Source organism: Macaca fascicularis, chromosome 3 (genome assembly GCF_037993035.2).
Source record: "Macaca fascicularis isolate 582-1 chromosome 3, T2T-MFA8v1.1".
Taxonomy (NCBI): Eukaryota; Metazoa; Chordata; class Mammalia; order Primates; family Cercopithecidae; genus Macaca; species Macaca fascicularis.
Window position 1 is genome coordinate 15,041,292 of NC_088377.1, and position 16,065 is coordinate 15,057,356.

At 40.7% G+C, this 16,065-nt stretch overlaps 1 pseudogene; it reads right to left on the bottom strand.

Annotated features, from left to right (window-relative positions):
• Window positions 1–2,662: 2,662 nt before the first annotated feature.
• Window positions 2,663–3,348, bottom strand: LOC102116975 (translationally-controlled tumor protein-like; annotated as a pseudogene).
• Between the last annotated feature and the right edge of the window lie 12,717 nt (window positions 3,349–16,065).

Here is a 16,065-nt window from a genome sequence, read left to right on the forward strand (position 1 = left end):
CTAGAAATTAGGCAAAGGTTTGCAACAATCCATAAAGAAAGCATAACAATTATAAACATATATGCACCTGACAACGGAGCCTCAAAATACATGAAGCAAAATCAGACAAAAGGAACAGATATGAAAGGAGAAATAGATAATAATATTTATCTATTTCAAAAACAATAATATTTGGAGACTTCAAAATAGGTAGAACAACTATACATAATCCATGAGGAAATAGAAGACTTGAACAACATTATAACACAACTAGATCTAACAGACATCTATAGAACAATGCACCCAATGAGAGAACAACACATATTCTTCTAAAGCACACATGGAAATTTATTCAGGAAAGACTATACGTTAAGCTGTAAAATAAGACCTTGATATGCTTAAAAGGGCTGAAATAAGAAATGCCTATTTTCTGACCACAATGCAATGAGATTAAAAATCAGTTACAGAAGGCAATTTGGGAAATTTACATAAATATGAAAATTAATACAACTAAAGAACCAATGAATCAAAGAAGAAATCACACAAGAAGATACTTTTAGATAAATGAAAATATCTACCAAGAGATTAATAAATTTATTGGTTTATTATAAACTTATAAATGAATTCTCTTTTTTTTTTTTTTAAGTAACTGCAGCTCAAAATTTTTTTTTTTTTTTTAAGACAGTCTTGCTCTGTCGCCCAGGCTGGAGTGCAGTGGCATGATCTCGGCTCACTGCAACCTCCGTCTCCTGGCTTCAATCAACTTCCCTGCCTCAGCCTCCCGAGTAGCTGGGATTACAGGCATGCAACACCATGTCCAGCTAATTTTTGTATTTTTAGTAGAGACAGGGTTTCACCATGTTAGCCAATCTGGTCTTGAACTCCTGACATCAGGTGATCCATCCACCTTGGCCTCCCAAAGTGCTGGGATTACAGATGTGAGCCACCACATCCAGCCTTTAAAATTTTTTTTTAAATTTTTATTGTTTTAGCTCCTAACCTGATTTCTGAATACAAAGCTTTAAAATATTATTTTTGGGTTTTTTTTCTTCTAGACAGATTTCAACTCACATTGACACTGATTTTCAAAGAGCAATAACCAAGCCTGCTGTTCTATGATAGTACTAAACTGGAAAAGGATTTATTAATTTTTAGGGTTACCATATGAAGCTGAGGCATTAGGAGAGGGAAAGAACCAACCTACTGTGCCCAGCAGAGAGGGCAGAAGGTGAAAAACATCCCCAATTCACTCTTCTACCTTCTCATCTTCAGCCAGTGCCTTCCGTCGGCCAAACCCAAATGGAAGCAGAGGTTAAGGAAGCCTTCCGACGTAATCCATAAACATGAACCTTGCAGGACACCGAGTAAGGTGGATAGCTGGAGAGCGGAGAAAGAGACACAAATGAAGAATGCCCAACACCCATTCTTATGTCACTTTGCATGAGATTTAAAGTCAGAGTAGAAGCCAAGTTGCCTAATTGGGAACCAGTTCGCAATTTTTGGGTAGGGAAGGACAGAGCACCTTGATCTGTCATTACATTAAAACAATAAGAAGTACATCAAGGTACTTTTGGAAGAACAAGGGGTCCTGCTTGCCAGACAGTGATGTCCATCATGGACATCTTTTAGAGCCCTCTTTTCTTTTGAGACAGTCTCACTCTGTCATCCAGGCTGTAGCACAGTGGCATGGTCTCAGCTCAACACAACCTTCACTTCCTGGGTTCAAGTGATTCTTGTGCCTCAGCCTCCCAAGTAGCAGGGATTATAGGCATGCACCACCACACCTGGTTAATTTTTTTATTTTTAGTAGAGATAGGGTTTTGCATGTTGGCCAGGCTGCTCTCAAACTCCTGGCCTCAAGTGATCTGCCCGCCTCTGCCTCCCAAAGTGCTAGGATTACAGGCATGAGAAGAGCTTTATTTTTAAAGATTTTAGTACTGTTGTAATCCCAAACAACTGGCTACACCACAAAAGTGAAAATGAAATGGATTGCAAAACCATTTGCACCTCATCATTGGGTCTTCTCTATCTATGACTGGTTAAATATGGCGGGCAGATCACGAGGTCAAGAGATCAAGACCATCCTGGCCAACATGGTGAAACCCTGTCTCTACTAAAAATACAAAAATTAGATGGGCATGGAAGCATGTGCCTGTAGTCCCAGCTACTCGGGAGGCTGAGGCAGGAGAATCACTTGAACCCAGGAGGCAGAGGTTGCAATGAGCCCAGATTGTGCCACTGCACTCCAGCCTGGCAACAGAGCAAGACTCTGTCAAAAATAAATAAATAAATAAAATAAAATAAAAAATCCAGTGAAAGGTAAATAAATAAATAAACAAACCTCTAAAAAATTATAAAGAAATTTTGCTTCTCTCCTTCGCAGAGCTCCATGTGAGTATATATGTAGGTGGGAGAGAGGTAGCTGACAGCTCCAGTCTAGGTCACAGAGTTGTATTTTTTTTAACTTTAAATGTATTTTATTTTTAGACAACCTATATATGGTATGCTTTTCTTTTTTTTTTTTTTTCCCTCAGAAACAATGCTTCCACTCCAAATAAATCATGGTCAAAATAAAGTGCTCAAGGTGACATCAGTTCCATTTGTCTTCAAAGGTGTTGTGTGGATGACAAGTGGTAGCCAGTTACAATGACAGGTGATAGATCCAAAGCAATTGCCAAATCTGTTAACATTTTTCCATTTCTAAATGATCCTTAAAGAAAATCATATCTGGGGTCACATCATCTTCATGGTAGTCCAGTAGAGCCAGCATGCCATCTGGATTCATGTCCTCACAAATAATGAACTGGTACTTTTTGAAATTACAAGGATGTGCTTGATTTGTTCTGCAGTCTGTCATAAAAGATTTACTTTTTACGGTCTCTGTTCTTCAAGTTTGCCTTTGACTCATCTCATGTAATCTTTGATGTACTTCCTGTAGGCTTCTTTTGTGGAGCTGGTTTCTGGCAAGTGATGGTTCATGATGATAACAACAGCATCAATTACTGTGCTTTCTATATCTTTACCGTAGGGGTCTTCAGTGGAGGCATTCTCACTAATGGGCAAGTCTTCAATGTTACCCTCTGTCCTACTGACCATCTTCCCCTCCACCTCCAGACACAGCCTGTCCCTGATCTCCAGGATCTTTGTAAAAGTCAGAGGATACCTCTTTGTGGCCGATGAGATCACAGTAGGTTATCATGAAGTCAGCTGGAGGGAGTTGATGGTGGTCTAGCTTAGCAGGAGCCTGGAGCTCGGAGCGAGCTCTGTGCAGCTAGAGCAGAGCTCAGGTGGAAGTGGAGAGCAGGTGGCAAAACCAGAGTTGTATCTCTTAATGCCAGTGCCAGGGATATTGACTTCCAGGTCCTCTCTGTTGAACTGAAGGCATGGGAGATGGAGGAGAGGGTCACGGTTCCCTTCTGCAAGTGCTACCAGCAACTATCAAAACAACTCTGAGCACAGCATTGGCTGATGGACCACTTCCCCCAGCCAGTACCACCCTAGCGCATGTGAGCACTGGCATGGCCTGGAAGGCATTGAAATCTTTCCCTCTGGTGATTCGGTATCATCAAGGGAGTGCAAGTAAGGTCCTGATAGTTAAATTATCTCTGATGGTAATTTCTAGAAATTACAAGTCTGACACAGGGTGCAAGCAAGCTGGATTAGCTGTCATTAGGTCACCTTCCTTCATGCTTTAACACAGACTCGAGGATTCTTAGCATACTAAGGAATCTTAGAGATAACAAACAAAACAGCTAACATCGAGGGGTGCTTATATTCCAGGCACTATTCTAAGGGCTTTGCATAAAATGATCACCAAACATCCTCATTTTGCTAATAAGAACCTGCAGCACAGAGTGGCTAAACTAAGTTATCCAAGATCACTCAGCTGGTAGGTGGTTGATCCAAGATCAAAATTAGAGTCCTTGCTTTCTCCACTGTGCCATACTGCCTAGAAATAATCTAGGCAACATTCAACTCAAATGTCAAATGAGGCAACTACGACTGGAGAGAACAGAATTGTCCAATGTCACACAACTAGTTACTGAGAAAGCTAAAATTAGACCATCTTCTGATTCCCAGACCATGGCGTTTTCCATAATACAATGGAGAAAGGAGAAAATTCCACTATTTGACAGCTGCCTATTCTATCCACTATGAAATGGAAGCAAAAATGATGAATGAGCAAGAAACAGAAGAGAACATCTAACTGAGCTCTGTATTTTATCTAAGTCTAGGACTTGATATAATTCCCCTTTTCTTTCTTTGGGGTTGCTTGAGCAAAGCTGACATAAATAGCTCTTTATGTTCTTCTAATACTGGAGGGCACCACACAGAGCAATAAGAGTATGCACCATCAGAAACAGTATGCAAATTGAATGTGAAGAAAACTCATTCGATTCTCCATCTGTCTCCCTGTTTAATTACTTAGCCATAAATTAGCACTTTTTACTAGCTACATTCAGCAAATGTGATCAATTCACTGACTTTAATGTCAAATAAGGAATATTTTTGACTTTCAAGTATTTAGCCTTTTAATTTACATTCACATTTTGAAATACAAATTAACTTTTGAAATCTACCCAAATACAATGTTGGAGGATTTTTTTTTTTTCTGTCTTCTCATTAATGACATTTCTTTGATTGAATCATTGGTGAGATGCTTTTTTGAAACTTGGTTTTTTCCCCTAAAGGGCAAGAAAAGAAAGCGCTTTCAACATTTAAAGGAAATAATTAGGAAACATATCATGAACAGTGTGAACTCGGGGCCTTAAAGACACAGTGCCTGTAAGCCTCCTCACATTTGTTTACAGCCTAAGGCCACATCTTGCCATCTCTACAACTAACTTCAGTATGCACCAAGCCACCATCCAGGACCAAATGGAAAATAGATAGGACGAGACAATTTTTGGTTATTCTATATTCTTAGAATATCTGGGATGAGAACAGGCCCTCAGAGGTAGAAAGTGCTTAAGAAAATAGATAATAAAATAACCACATAAGTGTATATGCCTAAGTAGTACACTGATATCTTGCTGCTCCTTATTCCTTGCCAACAAAATTCCAATTGTATTTAGGAAGGTGATGTGCTCGGCTTCAGGCAATGGATCAGGATTGGTTAAAGCCAATCATGACAATCCTGTTCCCTAAGGTTCCAGTTCCTTTTCACCTACAGAGAGCCATGGGATACAATTCTAATTAACAAAAGATAATGGGAAATCTTCTAGGGCTTCCTGGAAAGCTTCTATCTTCTCGACATAAGCTCTGGGGTGCTTCTCCCACCATTTCCTGTTGTGAAGGTAGATGTGATATTTGGAGTGGTGAAGCCATCTTGAGATCGTGAGGGAAAGACAAAAAGTACTGCAAGGATGCCAGCACTGAGATCTTTGAGTGCCTGAACTAATGCCAAGAGCCACCTACCTTTGGACTTCCATTGTGTGAAAAAAATAAATCTTCTGTTACATGCAACTGAATGCATTCCTAGCCTATATATATATATGTATGTATATATATGAGCTGCAAAATATATTTAACTACAAAAGTGATAAAGTACATTCACAAAAGGGGAAAACTTACTGGAAATCTAAGAGCTAGTTCAATGTCTGCTTTCCAATTGAGCTTGTAAACACCCAGCTGGTCCAATTTCAGTTCCTCAATTGGATGCTGATTCATCAACCCACTAAGACAGTGGGATCTAAAGTGTGGTCTCCAGGCTGGAACAAATGCAAGAGAGATGTGTTGGTATTTTGAATGATGTGTTCAGCCAGCTCTAGGAGAAGATAGGCAATGAACATTCTGACTGGTTTGCCTGCTCCAACCTTACCATGTACAGAGTGCTGAGAAGTTATTAAGCCTCCTGGCTAAAGAGATTCAAGGTTAGCACCTCTGGAACCAGGTAAGGAGCCTTCCCAATAATTCTAATAGGCCAGGAAAAAAAAAAACAGAGCTGTACCCAAAGTGATCTACAGATTCCAAGCACTCCCTGTCAAAATTGCAACAAACTGTTTTGCAAAAATAGAAAAACTGATCTTCACATTTATATGGAATTGCAAGGGGGCTCTGAATAGCTAAAATACTCTTTAAAAAAAGAACAAAATCAGAGGGCTCAAGTCCCAATTTCAAAACTTATGAAACAAAAGTAATCAAAGCAATGTGGTACTGGCATAAGGATAGACATATAGACCAATGGAATAGAATTAAGAGTCCAAAAATAAATCCATGCATATATGGCCAATTGATTTTTGACAAGGATGCCAAGACCATTCAATAGGAAAATAACAGTCTCTTCAACAGATGGTGCTGGAACAACTGAATTTTCACATGTAAAAGAATGAATTGAAGTTGGACCCTTATCTTACACCATATAAAAAGGCTAACTCAAAATAGATCAATGACCTAAATATAACAGCTAAAACAATAAAACTCCTCAAAGGAAATATAGAGGTAAATTTCTGAGCCCTTGAATTTGGCAATGGCATCTTAGACATGGCACCAAAAACCCAAGCCACAAAAGAAAACATAAATAAACTAGACTTGATCAAAATCTGAAACTTTTGTTCATCAAAGAACATTATCAAGAAAGTGAAAAGACAGCCTACAGATTGGGAGAAAATATTTGCAAATTACTTATCTCACAAGGGTTTAGTATCCTATGTAAAGAACCCCTATAAGTCAACAACAAAAAGACAAACAACTCAATTTAAAAATGTGCAAAGGACTTGAGAATACATTTCTCCGAAGAAGTTACATAAATGGTTAATAAGCCCATAAAAGATGCTCAATGTCATTAGTCATTAAGGAAATGCACACTAAAACCACAGTGAGATACCACTTCACACCTAATAGGATGGATGCCATTTTTAAAAATTGAAATGAACAAATATTGTAGAGCATGTAAAGAAACTGAAACTTTCATACGTTTCTGGTAGGGATTTAAAATGGTGCAGGCTTTGTGGAAAACAGTTTAGTGGTTCCTCAAAAAGCTAAACATAGAATTACCATATGACACAGCAATCCCATTCCTTACCCAAAAGAAGTGGAAACAGTGACTCAACCAGATACGTGTACACCAGTGGTCATTGCAGCATTATTCATAACAGTCAAAAGGTAGAAGAAACAACCCGCGTCTATCAACAGATGAATGGATAAACATGATATGGTCTATCCATACAATGAAATATTATTAAGCCAAAGAAAGGAATGAAGTTCTGACACATGCTACAACATAATCAAACCTTGAAAACATTATGCTAAGTGAAATAAGCCAGACACAAAAAGACAAATAACATATAACTCCATTTACTTGAGGTCCCTAGAGTAGGCAAATCCACAAAGACAGAAAGTAGATTAGAGGTTATTGGGATCACAGGAGAGGGAATGGGGAGTTACTATTTAATGGATACGGAAGTTCTGTTTAAGGTGATGAAAAAGTTTTAGAACCAGATAGGTAGTGTGACAGTTGCACAACATTGTGAATGTACTTAACGACACTTTAAAATGGTTAAAATGGATAATTTTATGTTATATATATTTTACCACAATAAAAATAAATAAATATAAACAAACAAATGCAAGGTGCCCAAAAGCTGAGACCCAGAGCCCTGGTAAAAGGTATCACCTCCAACCTTTCGGTGTGGGTACTGTATTAGCCCATTCTTGCACCGCTATAGAGATACCGTCTGAAACTGGGTAATTTATAAACAAAAGAGGTTTAATTGACTCACAGTTCCACATGGCTGGGGAGACCTCAGGAAACTTACAATCATGGCGGAAGGCAAAGGAGAAGCAAGTAACTTCTTCACAAGGTGGCAGGAAAGACAGAAAAGGCCAGGGGAAACTAGCATTTATAAAACCATCAGATCTCGTGAGAACTCCCTCACTATCACGGGAATAACATCGTGGAAACCACCCCCACGATCCACTCACTTCCCACCAGGTCTCTCAACACCTGGGGATCACAGTTCAAGATGAGATTTGGCTGGGAACACAAAGCCTAACCATATCAGCCACCTTTCTTGACGTCCTGGTCTTGTCTTCATGAGAATCCAGGGATTCCTGATCAAGAGCTCTGAGCTAATGCTTAGCTACAAGAATGGAGTGTCTTAAAGTTGCTGCCCTGAGGAAGTTATTGAGGTTTTCCCCTCCCTTTTCATTCATGATCATGATTTGTTATAATTGAGGTATTTTTCTCCTGGGCTTGCTTTCTGACAAGATCTACAGACCAATGTTTGAGAAGCACAAAAAGCACCATGCTTTAACCCCAAAATTGAGTCTAATCATGAAACCCTTCTCCATTTGGGTGGCTGAGTAATCCAAGTGTCTGGTAACTAAACAGGCCCTATTCATATAACAGTAAAGGCTGTGCTTCCCCTACTTTCTTTTTAATTAATTAATCAACTAATGTGTGTGTGTGTTTTTTTTTTTTAACTTTTATTTTAGGTTCAGGGGTACCTGTGCCTAGTAGGTGCAGGTTTGTCATAAAAGTAAATTGCCTATCACTGGGGTTTTGTTGACAGATTATTGCATCACCTGGTAAGACGCATAGTACCAAGTAGGTAGTGTTTTGATCTTCTCTCTCCTCCCACTTTCCACCCTCAAACAGGCCCCGGTGTCTGTTGTTCCCTTCTTTGTGTCCACGTGTTCTCAATGTTTAGCTCCCACTTATAGGTGAGAACATGCAGTATTTGATTTTCTGTGACTGTGTTAGTTCACTTAGGATAAGATCAGGCTTTTCAATATACAGTCCATGTGCTCCATGGCTACTTAACTCAGTTGACTGGGGTACAAAAGTACATTATTAGAACTTTTATTCTGATTTCTTATTTTTACCCTCTATTTTTACATATTTTTTGTAATGCCAATAATATATTAGTACAGTAGCATGCATCTTATATGCGTTATATAGTTACACGGTTCATCCTTGAATAACGTGGAGGTTAGGAGGGCTGACCTCGCCATGCAGTCTAAAATCTGTCTATAACTTTCCCTCCCCAAAAACTTAACTACCAGTAGCCTATGTTGACTGAAAGCCTTACCAATAAAATAAACAGTTGATTAATACTAATTTTGTATGTTCTGTGTATTAGATGCTGTATTCTTACAATAAAGTAAGTTAGAGGAAAGAAAATGTTATGAAAATCATAATATATTTACTATTTGTTAAGTGGAAGTAAGTCATCATAAAGATCTTCATTCTCATCATCCTCACATTGAGCAAACTTAATGTAGAATCAGTCAATTCCATAAAATGGACTATAATATCCAGGCCCCAAATTTTTCTTTACTGATAGAGGCACCTGAGCAGAAATGGTAAGACACCACTGCTTTAGTACCTCTGGCGAGAAAGGGTGTGTTCCTCCCTGCTTTGACTGGGGCTTGCTTCAGCCAGCTTCCCTGCCTTCCTGCCTCCCAACTAAGGCTCTCAGTTCCCTCTCTGTGCACTCTCCCCGCAGACCCATCACCTCCTCGCCCACTTCTGGTCCAAGACCAGTTTGTATAACAGATTTACTGGGGATTGGAGGGCGATTGAAGGGCATTATGATTTATAACGGTAAACAACCTAAATATGCAACATCACAGTTCTGAAAAGTTTCTTGTTTACTCCCACCACTGGGAACTTTGCTCAGCCCATGTTTTCCTCTGGTTCTGGCCTCCTACCAGGTCACTGGGCTCCTCCTCTCTCATGAGAGAGTCTCTTCCACTTTTAAGAAGCTTCTAGGCTGGGCATAATGGCTCATACCTGTAATCCCAACACTTAGAGAGACCGGGGCAGGAGAATCACTTGAGCCCAGGAGTTCAAGGCTGCAGTGAGCTATGATCATGCCACTGCCTCCCGCCTGGGTAGCAGAGCAAGACCTTGTTGAAGAAAGAAGAAGGAGAAGAAGAGGAAGAAGAAGAAACTTCTAGCAATTCTAGATTCTTATTGCTTGATCACACATAACAATGCAGTACTGTCTTTGCTCACATCTCCTCTTCCAAATTCTCGCCACAGAGGTGGACAACTAAAATCTGCCTACTAAGGTGTTCCCATAAACCAAAACAGCAGGGTTTTTTGTTTTATTTTTCCGCCTAAGTGGATCCTACAGTCTTTCCAGACAGTGATTTCCAAAGTATGGTCCAAGAGCCTCGGGCGCCTAAGTCATATCAGTACTTATTTAAAACACAGTTCCCGGGGCCCCAGTCTAGTGCAAATGAATTCAGCGAAAGTTGAGGTTTAACCTAGGAATCTGCTCCTCCAGGTGATTCTGATGCACACTGAGATTTGAGAAGCACTGCCCTGCAGGTAGATGACTCAACTTGCAGATAGTTATTGTTCTTTTAGTTACAGTTGATTTGATACTGAATGTGTATGAGCAAATTAATCTTTTTCCCTGTCTTACCCATTCCTTTACTTGTGTTCTATTTTTCCAAAACACATCTGGAACCGTTGTTTAAATGCAACCCTCCAGGGGAATGGGCCCAACAGGTGCACACTTCGGTGAACTGAGAGTGCTTCTGCAAAGATTAAAAAAAGGCATCCCTTCTGGGGACACAGCTCTACACAAGAGCAAGACACAAGCCAAACAGGTGTGGGCTAGGTTCAGCTGGGGACTCTTGTCAACAACTTACACACCCTTGCCTTTGGAAAAACCAAGTAAAATAATAATTATCTTAGCTCTTCTTTCAGGTTTGTACTATCCAGAGGAAAACGGGCAGGAGCTATCGTCTATATTTCCTGGAACTGGGACAGCAAATAGCTGAAACATCTGCATTGAAGCTGCTGCAATGAGTTTATGTTCTTGATTACTACTGAAGAAAAAAATTATTCTGACACTTGTTAAAACTTTATTGGGATTATTGCAATTTGTGTCAAGACTACCGCAATAGAGGAAGGAGATTAGGCTCATCGCCAAATATAGCGAAGACATCTGGGGATTTACAGCCAGATGAGCAGGGGATAAGGTCAGTGGAAGGGAAATTACTGCGAGGAGACACCAAGGGTATGAGGACTCTCTAAACTGACTTAACAGGATGCTTGCTGAAGGCAGGCCAGGGTGATCAGATAGCAAAGGTTGGGGGACTCTGTCTAAACGGACTTAGCAAGATTCTTGCTACAACTGGGCAAGGCAGGCCTAGCAAGAACAGTGGCCAAGGCCGAAGCCTAGTTGAAAAGAGGGCTTGGAGGAGCCTGACTAAATTTTGGCCAAATAGAGAGTCTTTGGCATTACTCAGTGGCGTCATGGCTTTCCTTCTTGATTACTCAAAGGTGTCTTTGGGTCTGAAACACCATCGTGCCCTCAGTGGCTACCGAGGTATGCAGGGTGGGTTCTTCCCACACTAAATGGCCCCAGGAGATGCCTTCCCGGGTTGTTAAGTCTAGCTGTAATATTTTGGTTGTCACTGTTCTGATTATTCCATTAGATGTTGTCTTTGCTCTTGTCAGCATGCTCGATTTTCCAATTTACTGTTCCAGTCTGCTGTGAACTAGAGAATCAGACTGCTGGGTATGTGTGAAATATGTCGAATTGGTATGATAGAATGAGGATGCTAGAATTCTGGTTGTTTATTCTGAGAGACGCTGGGCCAAATTCCCTTTTAAAAGCCTAGTGCTACTTCTCACCATTTATAATTCCCCCTTCTCACTCTGGGGGAAAAAAAAGAACAAATTAACACCCAGATAGATGTTGTATTTAAGGAATAAGAACCGTACGTACCTGGTTCAGAGACGGAAATTCCACAGCACTGCAAGAAATTCAACACATAGATGCTTGCAAAGCCTGTGCAAGAAATCTGTCCCAAAGACCAAAAAAGGGCAGGCCTAGTCACGGAGATGTGATTAGATGCTGTAGCTGTCAGTCACATTTGCCCCAAGAGAGGCCCTGAAAGTTCCAGCTTTTCCCTCCTTCTGAGCAGATCCCAGTTTCAGACTCCCTTACAAGTTGGTTGCTCGTGTGTTGCTTAGACTCATGCGAGCATAAATGATCTCACCAACAGAGCAGAGATCTGTGTGATTACAGCTAAAAGATGTATTTTTTTGAGGTGGAGTTTCACTCTTGCCGACCAGACTGGAGTGCAATGTCACGATCTCGGCTCCCTGCAACTTTTGCTTCTCGGGTTCAGGTAATTCTCCTTCCTCAGCCTCCTGAATAGCTGGGATTACAGGCACACGCCACCATGCCCTGCCAATTTTTGTATTTTTGCTAGAAACAGGGTTTCACCATGTTGGCCAGGCTGCTCTTGAACTCCAGACCTCAAGTGATCCGCCCGCCTCGGCCTCCCAAAGTGCTGGGATAACAGGCGTGAGCCACTGCGCCCAGCCTGAAAGATGTACTATAATTTCTGAATGAAAATAAAGAGAGAGCAAAATGACTCTCCAAGGAATCTATGTCTGCAGGCATCCTACAACATTTATCTCATCCCCAAGAATTCGCTGGAACTAAAGGAAAGACTCCACCCAGATTTTGGCCAACAAATACAATAGCTTTTCACATGTTTTAAATTTAAAATAATACTTCTCTTTAAACTATTAGGGTCTAAAATAAGAATAAAGAGATTGAATGAGGGCCAGAGGAGTTTTCCTGTGAATAAAGGTGAATTTCAGGGCATGGGTTTTAAGACACTTAGACTCACTAACTCGTAAACTTTCTTGCTTTCTTCTAGGCTCTTGGGTAAGTTCCAAATGGAACTGGAATTCACTGTGTAATAAGTGGCTCCCTTTAACAAAATCAGTATGAATAATTTTCATTTATAGATTGTTGCTCTGTTCTAACACACAATTTTTTTTTTTTTTTTTTTTTTTGGCACTGGTGAAACAGGAAACACTGAATTTCACATACGGGAATAGGAGATTTCCCTCTACCAAGTCAAGTCTTGTCTTTCTACTGAGGGAGAAACAGGCAGCCCTTGCTTGCTCTGATAGTGAGCGTTTACTTCCTGTCTTCACTGTCCTCACCTGGATGAGTGTAAACCATCTCTCTGGTTGCTCCCTGAATATGGAAACACTGTGGGCTCATTCTAACCCAGTATTTTTCAGTCTTTTTAGGCTATAAATCTTAAGGATGTGTGTGTGTGCATGAGTGTGTGTGTATGTGTGTATGTAAAATAAAAATTTAAATTCCACAAAATAATACTTACCCCTCGTATTAGTTTGCTCAGGCTTCCATAACAAAGCATCACAGACTGGGTGGCTCTAACAACAGAAAGTGATTGTCTCACAGTTCTGGAGGCTGGAAGTCCAAGATCAAGGTGTCAGCAAGGGTAGTTCCTTCTGAAGCCTTTTTCCTGGGATTGTAGACGGTCATCTTCAATCTGTGTTCTCACATGGTCTTCCCTCGATGGGCGTTTGTGTCTTAATCTCCCTTTCTTATAAAGATACCAGTTATATTGGAATAGAGTCCACTGTAATAACCTTATTTGACCTTAATTACCTCTTTAAAAACTCTATCTCCAAATAAGTTCACATTGTGAGCTACTGGGGTTAGGACTCCAACATATGAATTCGTGGGATATGATTTAGCCCATAACACTTCTTATGCATGTATCCAATGCAGTCTGGCATTTTCTATTCTATTCTGATTTTTAGAATTACATATTGAGTTGTGCTAATTTGATTTCACAATCCAAAAACTGGGACACAACCCAACAGTTTGAAAAGCACTGTTATCACTTTGATTGTGCCCTTTGGCCTAGTAATCGGCAAATACAACCTTTTTTGTTTCTTGAGATGGAGTCTCACTCTATCACCCAGCTGTAGTACAGCGGCGTGATCACAGCTCATGGCAACCTCCACCTCCACCTCCCAGGTTCAAGCGATTCTCGTGTCTCAGCCTCCCGAGTAACTGGGATTACAGATGTGCACCACCATACCCAGCTAATTTTCTATTTTTAATAAAGATGTTGCCCAGGCTGGTCTTGAACTCCTGACCTCAGGTGATCCTCCTAAAGTGCTTGGGTTACAGGCGTGAGCCACTGAGCCAGGCCCAAATAAAACCTTAATAAGGAGTCAGAAAAATGGCCCTCAGATCCCAATCCTTGCCTGTCCTCAAGAAAACTTGCTGAAATACAAAGAACAAAGCTTTGGGTGAAACACTCCCAGATAGAAATCTCGCTATTATCGCCCGCTGCATGCTCCTGTTCTGTGAGAATGCTGAAGGGCTGCGATTAGAGGAGCCACCCAAACATTTGTCTTCTTTCCTTTCTGACTTCCTAAGTTCAAAATGGTGAGCCCTTAGACTCTGATCCCAGAATTAAATGTCGGTCATGCTATGTCCTGTGGTCTCCCCAGAAACAATCAGACAGTGATCACAGATCTGAGCAGTAACTCCTCAAGGGAAACTGTATTCCTTGTTCAAACAAATTCCTCCAGAAATCAGAAACTTTGTTCTCTGAGAGTTTGCTTTACAGCCAGCCCTCTTCACCATGCCTCAGAGAACTGTGTTTCATGTTATATAAAGGAGTTCCTATAATTAGTGTTTCTAATTTGAATTATTTTTAAAAGGATTGTTAACATCCTTGCCTTTTTTTTTTCAATTTAATTCCTAGTGAATTAATTCTGAGTGAATTGCTCTTGTGCATAATTAGATTTTTTTCTTTTGGAAAAAAAAAGTCTTTAAAGTATAAAAAAAGCAAGCTGGTTATTAGGTATGAATTTAAATTCTTGCCACCTACATCTCTATGTTCAGTGAAGTGTCTTGGGTTGACGACATCAAATTATTCACTCTCCAAAAAAGGAAGAAAGGTGGTGTATACAAAGCTGAAGATGTTGGTATGTTCCCTGTGAGAAATTACGTACACAGAAGAGGAAAGAGTAGACCCAAGATTTGGAAACCTCTAAGTTAAGAAAAAATGAAAATTCAAAGGCAAGTACCCAGAAAAAGCCATGGACACAACACAATCTGTATTAGTTTGCTTTCACACTGCTGATCAAGGCATACCCAAGGTTGGGTAATTTGTAAGTAAAAAGAGGTTTAATGGACTGACAGTTCCATGTGACTTGGGAGCCCTCACAATCATGGTGGAAGGTGAAAGGCGAAAGGCTCACCTTACATGGCGGCAGACAAGAGAAGATGAGAGCCAAGTGAAAGAGGTTTCCCCTTATAAAACCATCAGATCTCGAGAGACTTACTCACTGTCACGAGAACAGCATGGGAATTACCCGCCCCCATGATTTAATTACCTCCCACTGGGTCCCTCCCACACCAACACGTGGGAATTATGGGAGCTACAAGTCAAGATGAGTTTTGGGTGGGGACACAGCCAAACCATATCACAACCTAAAAGTTCTGAAGCCCTTGTTTGGAAAGGAAGAAACATGGGCAGCTTGGTACACCCAGCAGCAGCTGGGGCTGCAGACACGTTCACCAAAACCCACATTGGAGTACTTTCCACTTACTGGCTAAGGAAATGAGGTGAGAAGTGCACTTGAGAAAGAAGTAATGCCAGCATCATTTTTAAGAAGAGAAAGGACACCAGTGGTGGCTGAGAAAAGCATTTCTGCACTATTCTTGAACTACGTGGGCCTTCCTTCCTCTGCATCTTCCTCTCTTTCTCCATCTTGTCCAGGCCTGCATGCAAACTTGCATTATGCCTTTCCCGTGCACTTTTTTCCATCTCTACCGTCTCACCCCATTCTCTCATCCCACCACCCCATTTCCAAAGTTCTATTTGCCTTCTCCCATAATAGTGCCTTTTAGAGGCATCTTCCTGAATTTTTTAACACCGCCCCTAAGTCCTCACCCATTCACCCATTCACCTCTACCCCACGGTGTGGAATCTAGGGCATGCTCTTAACCCAGATTCAAGATTTTGTAGTAAACACACTGCTGTGCTATGCTTTATGAGATATTATCATCTATAATAGAAAAATGTATTGCTGGATTACAAGCAATTCTAAAATCTCAGAGGCTACCACATCAAACCTCAATTTCTTGTTTTGGTTACATGAAGGCGGCAGGTCAGCCATGGCTTTGCTCCAGGGGTCGAAATGTCTTCAGGTTGGCTCTGTATACCTTTTCACCTTGGGCCCCAAGGTGAAGGAACAGCCCCTTCATTCTGTAAGCCAAAATTAAAATGCTAAGCCTTCCAACCAACTTAAGGGATCCCCCCTTGGGC